This window comes from Bombina bombina, chromosome 2, assembly GCF_027579735.1.
Source record: "Bombina bombina isolate aBomBom1 chromosome 2, aBomBom1.pri, whole genome shotgun sequence".
Taxonomy (NCBI): domain Eukaryota; kingdom Metazoa; phylum Chordata; class Amphibia; order Anura; family Bombinatoridae; genus Bombina; species Bombina bombina.
The window spans coordinates 225,061,954-225,075,483 of NC_069500.1; positions in this window are offsets into that span (position 1 = coordinate 225,061,954).

Here is a 13,530-nt window from a genome sequence, read left to right on the forward strand (position 1 = left end):
GAGCAGCAGATTAGGGGTTAAAAAAAATATGCAGGTGTCAGCGATAGCGGGAGCGGCAGATTAGGGGTTAATAAGTGTAAGGCTAGGGGTGTTTAGACTCGGGGTACATGTTAGGGTTTTAGGTGCAGACGTAGGAAGTGTTTCCCCATAGAAAACAATGGGGCTGCGTTAGGAGCTGAACGCGGCTTTTTTGCAGGTGTTAGGTTTTTTTTCAGCTCAAACAGCCCCATTATTTTCTATGGGGGAATCGTGCACGAGCACGTTTTTGAAGCTGGCCGCATCCGTAAGCACCGCTGGTATCGAGAGTTGAAGTTGCGGTAAATATGCTATACGCTCCTTTTTTGGAGCCTAACGCAGCCATTCTGTGAACTCTAAATACCAGCGGTATTTAAAAGGTGCGGCCAGAAAAAAGCACGCGTAGCTAACGCACCCCTTTGGCCGCAGAACTCTAAATCTAGGCGATAGTTAACAATAAACCGAAAATTATATACAGGAGAGTGCCCACTTTAAGAAACAAACTTGCTCCCAGTAAAAGATTCAAACATGTCCTTCAAACTAGTAAAGAACAAAATGTCACAAACAAAAGAAAGGGAATTTTTGATTTATTTGGCATCTACAAATATGGAAAAGCAGGATGTGGCTCTTGCAAACTTATAAAATCAGGTCAAAAAACCTTTAAATCAGCAGTTACAGGGGAATCTTTCAAAATCCCAGGTTTTTTCAATTGTGAATCGTTTTTCGTAGTTTATCTCATGGAGTGTGTATGTGGCCTACAATATGTAGGCCGCACCTCTAGAAAAGTCAGGATCAGATGGGGTTAACATCACTGCAATTGCAAAAATTGTAAGAAAACCAAGATTAAACATAGTATACCTAACCACTGTTTAATCAAGCACTATTTGTTGACCCTTTCTTCCAAATCCGTATATTTGGGAAATAATCTAGCACATGGTGTTGTTTTTTGCCACACCTTTTGAGAAGGATATATATGTAAAATATTGAACTGCTAGCTCCCACTAGTTATTCCCTCTACAAATCACGCATTTTTCATTTTATTTGCTTTGTTGAATATCACAGTTAGTAACAATCTGGCCACACATACTCATTACACAACGATTAAGCCCATTCTAGCGTTCATACACACATACTTAAAGTTTTTAAAATCATACATCATGTTTTTGACCAATAAAAATATGATCATTGATATTGGTATATCATCTTGTACCTTCGTATATTAATTATATATTAGTTTATTCACAAACAAGTGAAATATCCATGCGGATTAGAATTTTCTAAACCATTTCAATATTGAAACAGTCACCAATGTTTTATACTTTAATTATGACATAAGGATTATCTTTACCAACATTTCACTCAACAAATAACATGTTTAACATATTCTGACTAACCAACATCATTTATCCTCTGCAATGATTTTGATATTAACCCTTTCTCTTTTGGCTGATCATATGAGTGTCTTTGAAGGTTCAATTAACCCTCTAGTGGACAATCATTATAAATTTGTTTTGTAAGTTTTTTATTACGTGATATCTTTTAGACATAGACATTTTATCATATGTATGCATTGATCGTTATGTGAGACTTCCACATTGTTAGAATCAGAACGTTTAAGTCAGAAGCATAAACACACAATAAACAACACCTGTTACAACATTCACTCTGTGATTTCTTGCTTTTAGGTTTGAGTCTGTATGTTCAGTTTCTAATGGTCTTTTGTATAAGTGACAACTTCCATTTTTTTTATCACAAGTCTATATAATGTTACCCTTTGTAATGATTTTGTATTCGCTTTTTATTTCCTGAAGAAACGACCAGTGTTTGGTCGAGAAACGTGTTGCTTTGTAACAATAAAGCGTTTTTTACTTTTTAATCCACTGGAAGTTGTCCTCCTACTTTTATTCCTTTTCCCCACGGGTTGATACAGGTTACCCTTTTGTATCACTATTGGGAGCCGTGGCCTGCTGGACTACAGTGAAAAGCCTACCAGGGAGATCGCATTTAGTGTACTAGCCACTGTTGAGTGCTAGCCTGCTCCATTGCACCGATCACAGTACGGTGCCTATACATCTGGTAAGCACATTTACCACTGTTATATATCACATTATATAAGATGGATTTCACTATGAGGCGCCCTCTTTCTGCTCTTACATCCATTTAGATCACCCTGCACACAGTTTTCAAGAGGAGCTGCCCTGTCATACATTAAGGATATTGTCCATCACAAAAGATCCTGCATTTGGGACTTCTAAAACATTTGTTACCACCTTCTGGTAACATTTGGTCATCACATTCCCTTCCTTTAGCGCGCCTCTTTATGGTTCCCTCCTGGGATCTTCTTCTTTATATATATATATATATATATATTTATATATAAAACAATATTTATTGTGAGTGGAGGGAAGTTCCCACACTTTTTTTTAGGACTTGACCCCTGTATAATGACCTATTGCCAAGCAAATCACCATGTGTTTTTTCTACTTTATTCTGCTCCAAGACCATCAAAGAGCAGGTGATTATCTTTCAATTGAGGAGTCTTGTAGCTTTGTAGCTGCTAAGAGAGCTGAGATCGATGTGCTTGAAGAACCTCCCCAACTGAGCTTCCAGGTTCTGCCCACTTTGTGATGTAATAACTAGGCCACCAATGATTCCTGGCCTGTAGTGTGGGGGGATCACCAAAAACAACTTTTGATCAGCTATTCCTCTGCATGACAAAAATGGTTCATCATGTGCACACAGGCCGTGATTTGCATGATGACTATAGCTAATCATGTGCAAGGGGTTAATGCAATACACTACCGGGAGCTAGCTGAATACAACAGTAGGACAATAATAACAAGGATTTATGTGCAGCCAGCTACTGAGTCTACCTAGGTATGCTTTTCAACAAAGGATACCAATAGAATCAAGCAAATTAGATAATAGAAGTAAAATGGAAAGTTGTGTAACATTGTGTGCTCTATTTGAATCATGAAATACTAATTTTGGATTTCACTTCCCATTTAATAATAGAGACTCTTTATCACTGGTAATTATGAACAGTTCATAAGGAGGTTGTAACTCAAACCACTGTAACATTAGCCCCTTATCCTACAACCTTCCCCACTGCAATTAAACGTAACTACAGCCTCCCCCCGCTGTAAGAGATCCCTTAATCATACATTCCGTCCATAAAAATATCTCCAAATAACAACACAGTCATTTTAATAATAATCCCCTTTACACAACACATATGCTGTGATTCCTCCATGAAACACAAATCATATAAAGACATACACATATTATAAATATGTATCATTATTACTATTATTATTATTACCATGTTCCCTAGTAAAATTAAAGCCATAATCATAGAGTAAATCCTTTATATTTTAATATATCTCTTATTTTTATGGAACCCATTTTTGGAAGTTCTAATCTCTAGATCAAATCTTTTTGTGGGATCTACTATTATATTGTATTTCTGCAAAACTACGTAAAACACCTCTCTTCTTTTTATCTTCTTTTCATTCCAGGCTTCATAAGATTATTTCCAGTGCTATCTATTGTGTGCTACAAGTTTTACAACTTCTTTAATGTATGGTTCTCTGACAAGAATCATTTAAATATGAGCACACAGGTCAGTTATGTTATAAACATCAATGTCCCAATCTAAATACTTACATAATGGCATTATGAAGTGAGCAGTTAACTAAATAATTCCCATAACTGAAGTCCTCCAAAGATTTTTGACACTAATAGATTATCAGTGCTTTAGGAGTTGTGTAACAGTCCATCACACAGATCCTATAGAAAAGGCAGTTAGTCCAGTTATAGTGATAAATGGTAGCTTTCAGAATTTAAAGTAATGTCAAAAAGATATTCTTTGACTTCAATGTGTATTCTCTTTTATAGATCTTTTTGAATTACAAGTTTTCGACTTGTTAAAATATATAATACACTACTAAATATAGGTAATTGCTATACTACTGATTGTATTTCCCTTTATTATGCTGCTGATAACAAGCTGATTTCTACATTCATCAGTAGAATAATTGTTCATTTACAGCTAGTATAACTTACAAACTTCTCCATGTTGGTACACATTATTCTGCATTGTTATCTTACAATTATATCTATATTTGAATAGAAGAAATGTCTTGAGACTTGTGCTGAAAATAAAAATAGGATTATATTTTTATATTTTTTATAATTATATATTTTGGACTAGTGTTTAAAAAGGAAGGCAAGACAAAGCAGATAATATGCTCTATTCTCTTAGTTTTCATTGTTTAATGCCTTTATAACTATCATTTCAGATTCCATCTAATGGATTTTAAGCTATTATATCTAAACTATAGGAATTTGTATCAAATGACATAATATAAAATGTGTCATGGAAAACTGCTAAAGAACACATTGTCAATTAGGACTTATGATACTTTTGTGTAATTTATGGCAACTTGTAAACACCTCACAACCCATTAAACTAATATAATGAGACACAGTTCATTGCATTTGTAATTATTCATTGTTTTCTAGTTTTATTTCTTTCCCTTACTGTTTTATCTAATTATTTTCAAGATTCTCAGAATTTCACCAGTGGATGCCTTAAAATTACTATTTGTAATGAATTCTGTTCTTAAAATATATATATTTTTACCTCTAAGGCGGCGGACAGCAAACAGCCCGATCGGATACAATCAGGTTGATTAACACCCCATGCTAGTGGCCGGTTGACCGTGAATGTGCAGGGGGCGGCATTGTACTAGCATTTCACGAGAAATGCTTGTGCAATGATAAATGCTGACATTGTATGCCGTCGGCATTTATCGATGTGTGGTGGACATGATCCAATAGACTTTAATAGTGATTATTCGTAGAAAATCATTAGATACATTTTCTATAGGATTGGAATCTACTGTATGAGCACTATATAGAAGAGTTTGCAATGCAACAATGCAAAACATTTTTGTAAACATTGAAAATAAAAATGTGCTTAAAGTTAAGTGGTGTTAACACTTTCGATACCGACCATAAAAATATCCAAATGTCAACAGTACTTGGTGTATTGTAATACAGTCTTTATTGCTGAAAAGATCCTCAAAGGTGGTTCTCAAAGGAAATCCTCAAAGGAAGGAAAGGCAACATAGCATAATTCTGTGTACAATAGAATGCAGTATCACAGCAGAACCGGTCCTACTCACATGATAAAGAGCTTCTACTAGCTCTAGGGTGAGTGCTCAACAAACAAATCTCCCAGGTAGCAGCATAAAAATTTATTAAAATGTTAAAAAACTGACAGACATCACTTGGGGTATAACAGCTCAGGTTTACACTCACACATAGTGCGGTCAAGTCCTTAAATCCTCTAGAGCGCCTTGAAAAAGCTGAGTGTAATCAGTGAAACGTATGTTGGAGTATTTGAAGGAAATGCACAGACTAATCACCAGGAGGGGCTACATATGTTCTAATTTTAAAGACTTGAACGCACTAAATGTGAGTGTAAACCTGAGCTGTTATACCTCGAGTCTTACAAAGAACTGTTGACATTTGAATATTTTTATGGTCAGTATCGAAAGTGTTAACACCACTTAACTTTAAGCACATTTTTATTTCAATTTATATATACATTTTCGGCTAGATTTAGAGTTTTGTCGGTAACGACCCGCGTAGCTAACGCTGGCATTTTTTTCTGGTCGCACCTTTAAAATAACTCTGGTATTGAGAGTCCACAGAATGGCTGCGTTAGGCTCCAAAAAAGGAGCGTAGAGCATATTTAACGCCACTGCAACTCTCGATATCAGAGTTGCTTACGGACGCGGCCAGCCTCAAAAACGTGCTTCTGCACGATTCCCTCATAGAAAACAATGGGGCTGTTTGAGCTGAAAGAAAACCTAACACCTGCAAAAAAGCCGCGTTCAGCTCCTAACGCAGCCCCATTGTTTGCTATGGGGAAACACTTCCTACGTCTGCACCTAACACTCTAACATGTACCCCGAGTCTAAATACCCCTAACCTTACACTTATTAACCCCTAATCTGCCGACCCCGCTATCGCTGACCCCTGCATATTATTATTAACCCCTAATCTGCCGCTCCGTAAACCGCCGCTACCTACATTATCCCTATGTACCCCTAATCTGCTGTCCCTAACACCGCCGACCCCTATATTATATTTATTAACCCCTAATCTGCCCCCCACAACGTCGCCTCCACCTGCCTACACTTATTAACCCCTAATCTGCCGAGCGGACCGCACCGCTATTATAATAAAGTTATTAACCCCTAATCCGCCTCACTAACCGTATAATAAATAGTATTAACCCCTAATCTGCCCTCCCTAACATCGCCGACACCTAACTTCAAACATTAACCCCTAATCTGCCGACTGGAGCTCACCGCTATTCTAATGAATGTATTAACCCCTAAAGCTAAGTCTAACCCTAACACTAACACCCCCCTAAATTAAATATAATTTAAATCTAACGAAATTAATTAACTCTTATTAAATAAATTATTCCTATTTAAAGCTAAATACTTACCTGTAAAATAAATCCTAATATAGCTACAATATAAATTATATTTATATTATAGCTATTTTAGGATTTATATTTATTTTACAGGTAACTTTGTATTTATTTTAACCAGTTACAATAGCTATTAAATAGTTAAGAACTATTTAATAGCTAAAATAGTTAAAATAATTACAAAATTACCTGTAACATAAATCCTAACCTAAGTTACAATTAAACCTAACACTACACTATCAATAAATTAATTAAATAAAATACCTACAATTACCTACAATTAAACCTAACACTACACTATCAATACATTAATTAAATACAATATCTACAAATAAATACAATGAAATAAACTAACTAAAGTACAAAAAATAAAAAAGAACTAAGTTACAAAAAATAAAAAAATATTTACAAACATCAGAAAAATATTACAACAATTTTAAACTAATTACACCTACTCTAAGCCCCCTAATAAAATAACAAAGACCCCCAAAATAAAAAAATGCCCTACCCTATTCTAAATTACTAAAGTTCAAAGCTCTTTTACCTTACCAGCCCTGAACAGGGCCCTTTGCGGGGCATGCCCCAAAGAATTCAGCTCTTTTGCCTGTAAAAAAAACACATACAATACCCCCCCCAACATTACAACCCACCACCCACATACCCCTAATCTAACCCAAACCCCCCTTAAATAAACCTAACACTAAGCCCCTGAAGATCTTCCTTTTTTTTAAAACATAATTTTTATTATTTTTTTTACAATCACAGGAAATACCACACAGTGTATACAACAACAAAAAAAAATAAGAAAAGAGTATGCAAAAAGAAACTTGCAACCACCGCTCCTACAGCTGTGGTTGTAAACACAAAATACAGTATCTTTGGCATATTGCATAAAGAAGAAAACAAGAGTCCCTGTGGTTTAAAAAATTTGGTTTCAACTAAAGTACAATAGTAACAGAACCTCTGTTATCCAATTTCTTGAGTTTTTTTATTTCTTTGAAAATCTGATCAAAAAAAAAAAAAAAAAAAGAGGACTATTGTATTGTGTTGCATAACCAGACTCATGGTTGGATACTAAGGCCCTAATCAGCCAGGGCAGAGCCATAGCTACTTCAACAAAGACAGAGACAAAAACCGAAAACAAAAAAAGAAAAAAAAAAAAAAAAAAGGGGGGGAGAAAAACTTCCTCCTCCCGGGCCTTCCTCACAACTTTAATACGGTACATATCCTCAAATAGAAAGTTCGCCTCTAAGGCAAGCTTCTAGAACAGGAACTGAGTTACGGAACGGAAAAATGTATTGTTTTTGTATGCCCGTAGGTAGACTTTGTAGGAAATTAATCCATTTATTAAGAATTTTTTTAATCTCCTGAGTCGATCGAAGTATCGTATTGTTCAATGGTTAATTTCAGGTGCATATTATTTATAAATTGCACAAAGCTGGGAGAACTCTTTGATTTCCAGGAAGCAAAAATAGTATTCCTAGCACATAAAATTGTGAAATTTACGAACGTTATGTTCAAATTGAGTGTTGGAAGTGACTTTTCATATAACAGAATAATATCATCTACTTTGAGGTGGATCTGATACCTGAGAATTTTTGAGAGCCAAAATGAAATTTTAGCCCAAAAGGATGCAACCTTTGGGCAACTCCAAATACAATGGATCAAATTGGCCATTGGGAAATTACATCTCCAGCAGGCATAACATTGATTTTTATTCCAAAGATTTAATGCATGGGGCGTTACATATGTGCGATTAATCAGTTTTAATTGTGCCTCTCTCCCAGCTAGTAACGGAGTAGCCTGCCAGGCCCTCAAAAAACTTTTACTAATTGCTTCAGTGTCAATCCCTGGCATGTCAATTGACCACCTTTGTACCAGGCCAGTAAGATGCTTCTCTCCTTCTTTCTGCAGTAACAATTTATACCAGTAGGAGATGGAGTGCACACCAGCACGGAAGAGGGCGATCCCTGTATGCAAGCCTTCCCAGCCTGTATTATCAAAACTAGTTTTCTTAGTGTTCAAAAAGTGTCTGACTTGTAGGTATCCAAAAAAATCTTTATTATCAATTTGAAATTTAGTTTTGATGTTTTCAAATGAAAAAAGGTTTCCAAACTCCCGGTTGATACATTGATCAAAGTAAATCAGACCCTTAACCTGCCAATTTTTAAAGATCTTATTGTTTATACCTTCTGTGAATTCAGGATTACCTGTGATGGGTAGATATTTAGAATAGCTATGATCGGCTTTTATAGATTTACATACCTTATGCCATGCGATAATAGGATTTTTAAAAGTGCACATTTTTTTTTCATCATAATAGGTAATTTAGATATGTTTAAATGGATGAGCGCTTTAAGAGAAAAGGGCAAGAAAAAGTCCTGTTCTAACTCCTTTATTTGAAAGTGTCCCACGTCCATTAGCCAGTCTGGAATAATTTTAACCAGACAGGCCCAATTGTATTTTTGAAGACAGGGAAAACCAAATCCCGCCGAGTCTCTCTCAAGGATAAGTTTATTTAAGGATAATTTAACTTTTTCTTTCCCCCACAAAAAGATCTTAAAGGCTTTATTCATTCTTTTCAGATCACAAGATTTTATAAACAGAGGCATATTCTGCATTATATATAGAAATTTAGGGAGAATAGTCATTTTAATCAAGTTTATTTTTCCTGCTAATGTAAGCGGGAAGTTTAACCATCTTGATAGGTCATTTTCCACTTTGTTAATAAGCCCTACAAAATTTTCCTCATACCATTTTTCTGGCGAAATATTAACATTAATCCCTAAATACCTCAAACTCTCGACTTCCTTAAATGGACATTCACTTTTACAGTTACCTGACTTTTGAACCCATTGTATTTCTGATTTTTGTGAGTTTACCTTGTACCCAGAAAACGTACTAAAACTGTCAAGAATTTTCATGAGTTTTGGAATGTTTTCATCTCCTTTACTGATGAACACCAATAAGTCGTCCGCATAGAGGGATATTCTGAACTCTTTAGAGCCCACTCTAATACCTTGCAAGTTATTCCTCAACACTGTTGCTAATGGTTCTATACATAAATTAAACAGCAGAGGTGATAGCGGGCATCCTTGTCTAGTCCCTCTATTCAATTGGAAACTCTCAGATAATAGGCCATTTACCACTAAAGCTGAAAATGGGTTATCATAAAGTTTAAAAATAAATTTAAGGAAATTACCTATTAGGCCAAAACGAGCTAAAGAGTTAAAGAGGTGCTGCCACTCTATCGCGTCTAAAGCTTTTTCGGCGTCTATGGCGATCACTGCCTTATCATCCCTCTGATATGTATTATCCTTAACCTGAGCATTATAGTAGTCTACTGTCAGGAGCAGTTTCCTTAAGTTGGTGAATGAGTACCTGCCCTTCATAAATCCAGTTTGGTCACTATGTATTAACCTTGGTAGTGACTTCTGGAGTCTTGCTGCTATTATAGCTGTTAATATTTTGTAATCGGAATTGAGCAATGAAATTGGGCGGTAGGCATCCAGAGATTCGGGATCTTTACCTTTTTTGGGAATTAAAATAATTGTTGACCTAGTGAATTCTTTAGATGGAGTTGCACCTTTAATATAAAAGTAATTAAATAGGTCAACCAAATATTCTACAATGTTATTTTGTAAAATTTTATAATATTCGTTTGGGAGCGCATCCGGCCCTGCAGCTTTATTCCAGGCTAAATTATTGATTGTTTTCTCAACTTCCTCTTGCGAAATTGGACTATTTAATTCTGTTAACTCTTCTTTCCCGAGGTTTGGTAGATTACATGCTTCCCAGAACTTTGTCTTATTATCCTCATTACTTACGGAGGATGAAAAGATTTGCTTATAATATTTTAAAAATTCCGCGCTGATATCATTAAGTTGGGTTAGTCTTTTCTTATCACTTTTTATGGCCAAGATAGATCTTGAACCCTTAGTTGCTTTAACCAAGTTGGAAAGGCATTTGCCCATTTCCCCCCCATGTCTATAATATTTAGCATTTGTTTTTACAACTTCTAAGGCTGCATTCTGATGTAAGAAAATTTCCCTTTCCCTCTTTGCTTGCTGGTATGCACTCCATCCTCCACTTGACAGATCCCTTAAGTAGGCATTATATGCATTAACTAATTGATTGGCAAGTTGTGTGTTGCACTCACTATTCTTTTTTTTAATATGGCACAGGTATACCTTTATTTCTCCCCGCAACACCGCTTTAGAGGCTTGCCATACAATTTCAGGGTTTTGAACTGAGTTTTGGTTAATGTAAATATATTCTTTCCATTTCTCATTTAGCCAAATTTTAAATTTAGAGTTATTAATGAGATATTTTGGAAAGCTAAACGAAAGATAAGATCTTTTTATCAGGTCAGTTTGCAATTGTATTGTAACAGGGGCGTGATCTGACAAAATAATTGCAGAAATTTCTGTCCTTGGTATCCTGCCTGCCAATTTTTTATCTATTAAAAAATAATCAATACGTGAGAAAGTTTTGTGTGTTTTAGATTCACAAGTATATTCTTTTACATCGGGATTTTGCAATCTCCAGATGTCCACCAAGTTCAATGTTTTTTTGAATTTTTTTAAAATCTTTGTCTCGGCCTTATAGCTTTTATTTTTACTGTTGTTTTTTTTTTGAGTCATGCTATCCATTCTTTGTGAGCGATCCAGGGGATATTGTGTAATTAGATTTAAATCACCTGCTATAATCAGACCGTCATCTAAGTAATTTGTTAGTCTCCTTGTTAAGTTCTTCCAGAATTCTTTATCACTGGTGTTTGGAGCATAGATATTACATAACTTATATTTATGATTGGCTATAACTACCTGTACTATAATCAGTCTACCTTCTTCGTCAATAAATTTATGTGTTATTTTGTAGTCTAAATTTTTATGGAACAATATTGCTACTCCCCTCTTTCTTTTGATACCCGAGGTCGCCACTACTTCACCGACCCAGCCTGACTTAAGTTTAAGAGCTTCATTAGCTACCACATATGTTTCTTGTAAAAAAGCAATTTGCGCCCTGCACCCCTTTAAGTGTTTCAAAATGGCTTTTCGCTTAATAGGTGTTGTTATTCCGCGAACGTTCCATGAAACCAGATTAATCACTGTCTCACTCATATTTTATTGATGTACCACACACAACAAGTTGAACAGCGGCTTTTCGAAAAAAGTGTGAGGAAGGCCAGGGAGAGGAGGAAAAAGGGAGAGGAAAAAAAAAAAAAAAAAAAAAGGGAGAAAAAGGAAAAATGAAAAAGGGGGATGAACCCTCTTTTTGAATAAAAAAAACTTTTTTGAGACCCTTTCATTATGACTTTTCGATGTTGCCATTACTTACATCAAAGGATTTATCTACGAACAACTATATTTAATTCCTATTCGATTATCTCTAGTTGTTCCTAAATATTATCCAGAAAGGAATTAGCTTCCGATTTGTTAGACAAAACGTGCCATTCTCCAGACTTCAGCACTTTGATCTTAGCTGGATATAAAAGAAAAGCATTGAAACCTTTTTCTATTAGTTTAGAACAAAACAGAGCCATTTCCTTTCTGCGATTAGAGGTCTCAGTAGAATAATCTTGAAAAAGAAAGATTTTTTTGTCATTTACAAGAACTGTGGCTTTCTTTTTCCTATAATAACTCATAATGGCAACTTTATCTTGAAAATGCGAAAATTTCACAATTATGGGTCTATTTAGTACGGTGCCGTCTGGTCTTTTTTTTCGGGACCTATTCTATGAATTCTTTCAATCAATATTTTAGTTCGACTGGTAGGCATCTCTAATAGATTTGGTAGTATTTCATCCATAAAATTATTACGGTCAGCAAATTCTTGGGTTTCAGGAACACCTACTATTCTTAGATTATTGCGTCTGGAACGATCTTCTAGATCGTCCAGTCTATCCTGTAATTTTTTGATTGTGTAATCATAATGCTTAGAGTCTTGCTCTCGTGAGTTCAATCTATCTTCAATTTCGGAGATTCTAGCCTCTGCTTCATCTAACCTGTTGTTGAACTGCCTTACTTCCATTGATAGTGCTGCTACATCCTGTCTGATCAACTCTAGGTGGGGTAACATTGATAGTGAAAACTGTTCTACCAATTGTTGAACATCTACATTTGTCTGGAAAGTAACAGGTTCCTCTGTTATACTATCTTGGGATAACGAGGTCTGAGGTTTAGCTTTGTGTTTGTCTTTTCTTGGTGGCATCGTGGGTGATTTATTTTTAGCTATATGTACGAATTTCTCCATATAAAATGCAGAAAAAGTGCTAAAAAAGTGAAGAATGTGGTGAGGTGAAAAAGAGAGAGAAAAAAAAAAAAGTAAAAATTGGTATGTGAAGTGAAGTATAAGCTGTGTCTTACTTAAGAGTGAGGGAAAAGAAAAAAGGGTGAAAATAAGAAGTGTGAGTGTGAAGTGCAAAAATAAGGATGATCCTCAAGTGGGAATTAGTGCATTTATAAGAATGTGTATAAAATGTGAGAAAAAAGTCTGTAGACTAAACTGGACAGAAAAAAATTCTACTTTTAATTAATTTTCTTGCTCCCTTATTATTTCCTTCTTCCTCCCTCGCCTCAGTATTCTATAGTTTAAACCAGAGTGTTTATGTAGAAGATTAGCAATTCATTTTAAATGTCAGCCAAAAAAAAAAAAAAAATTAGCTAGTCTCTTTAACTCAGGGGATTCTTAGTTATTACAATCACCCGACTAAAGAACTAGTAGACAGAGGGACACAGTTTTAGTAACTCCTCAGCATAAAAAAATTAGCTCTGGGTATGCCCACCAGAGTGAGTGACATAAATCTGTCTTTATATAACCAGTAGCAGTATTCTCTGAATAACTGTCGACCCTTATTTCACACAAATTGCTTTACAATTAGTTGGGCAGATATAATATAGAACATCATAACTTTAAAAATCATTCAATTCCAACTAGCAGATATTACATTTTGGTCATTGCTGCAAAAACAAAACAAACAAAAAAAAAAAAAGAAATTACAT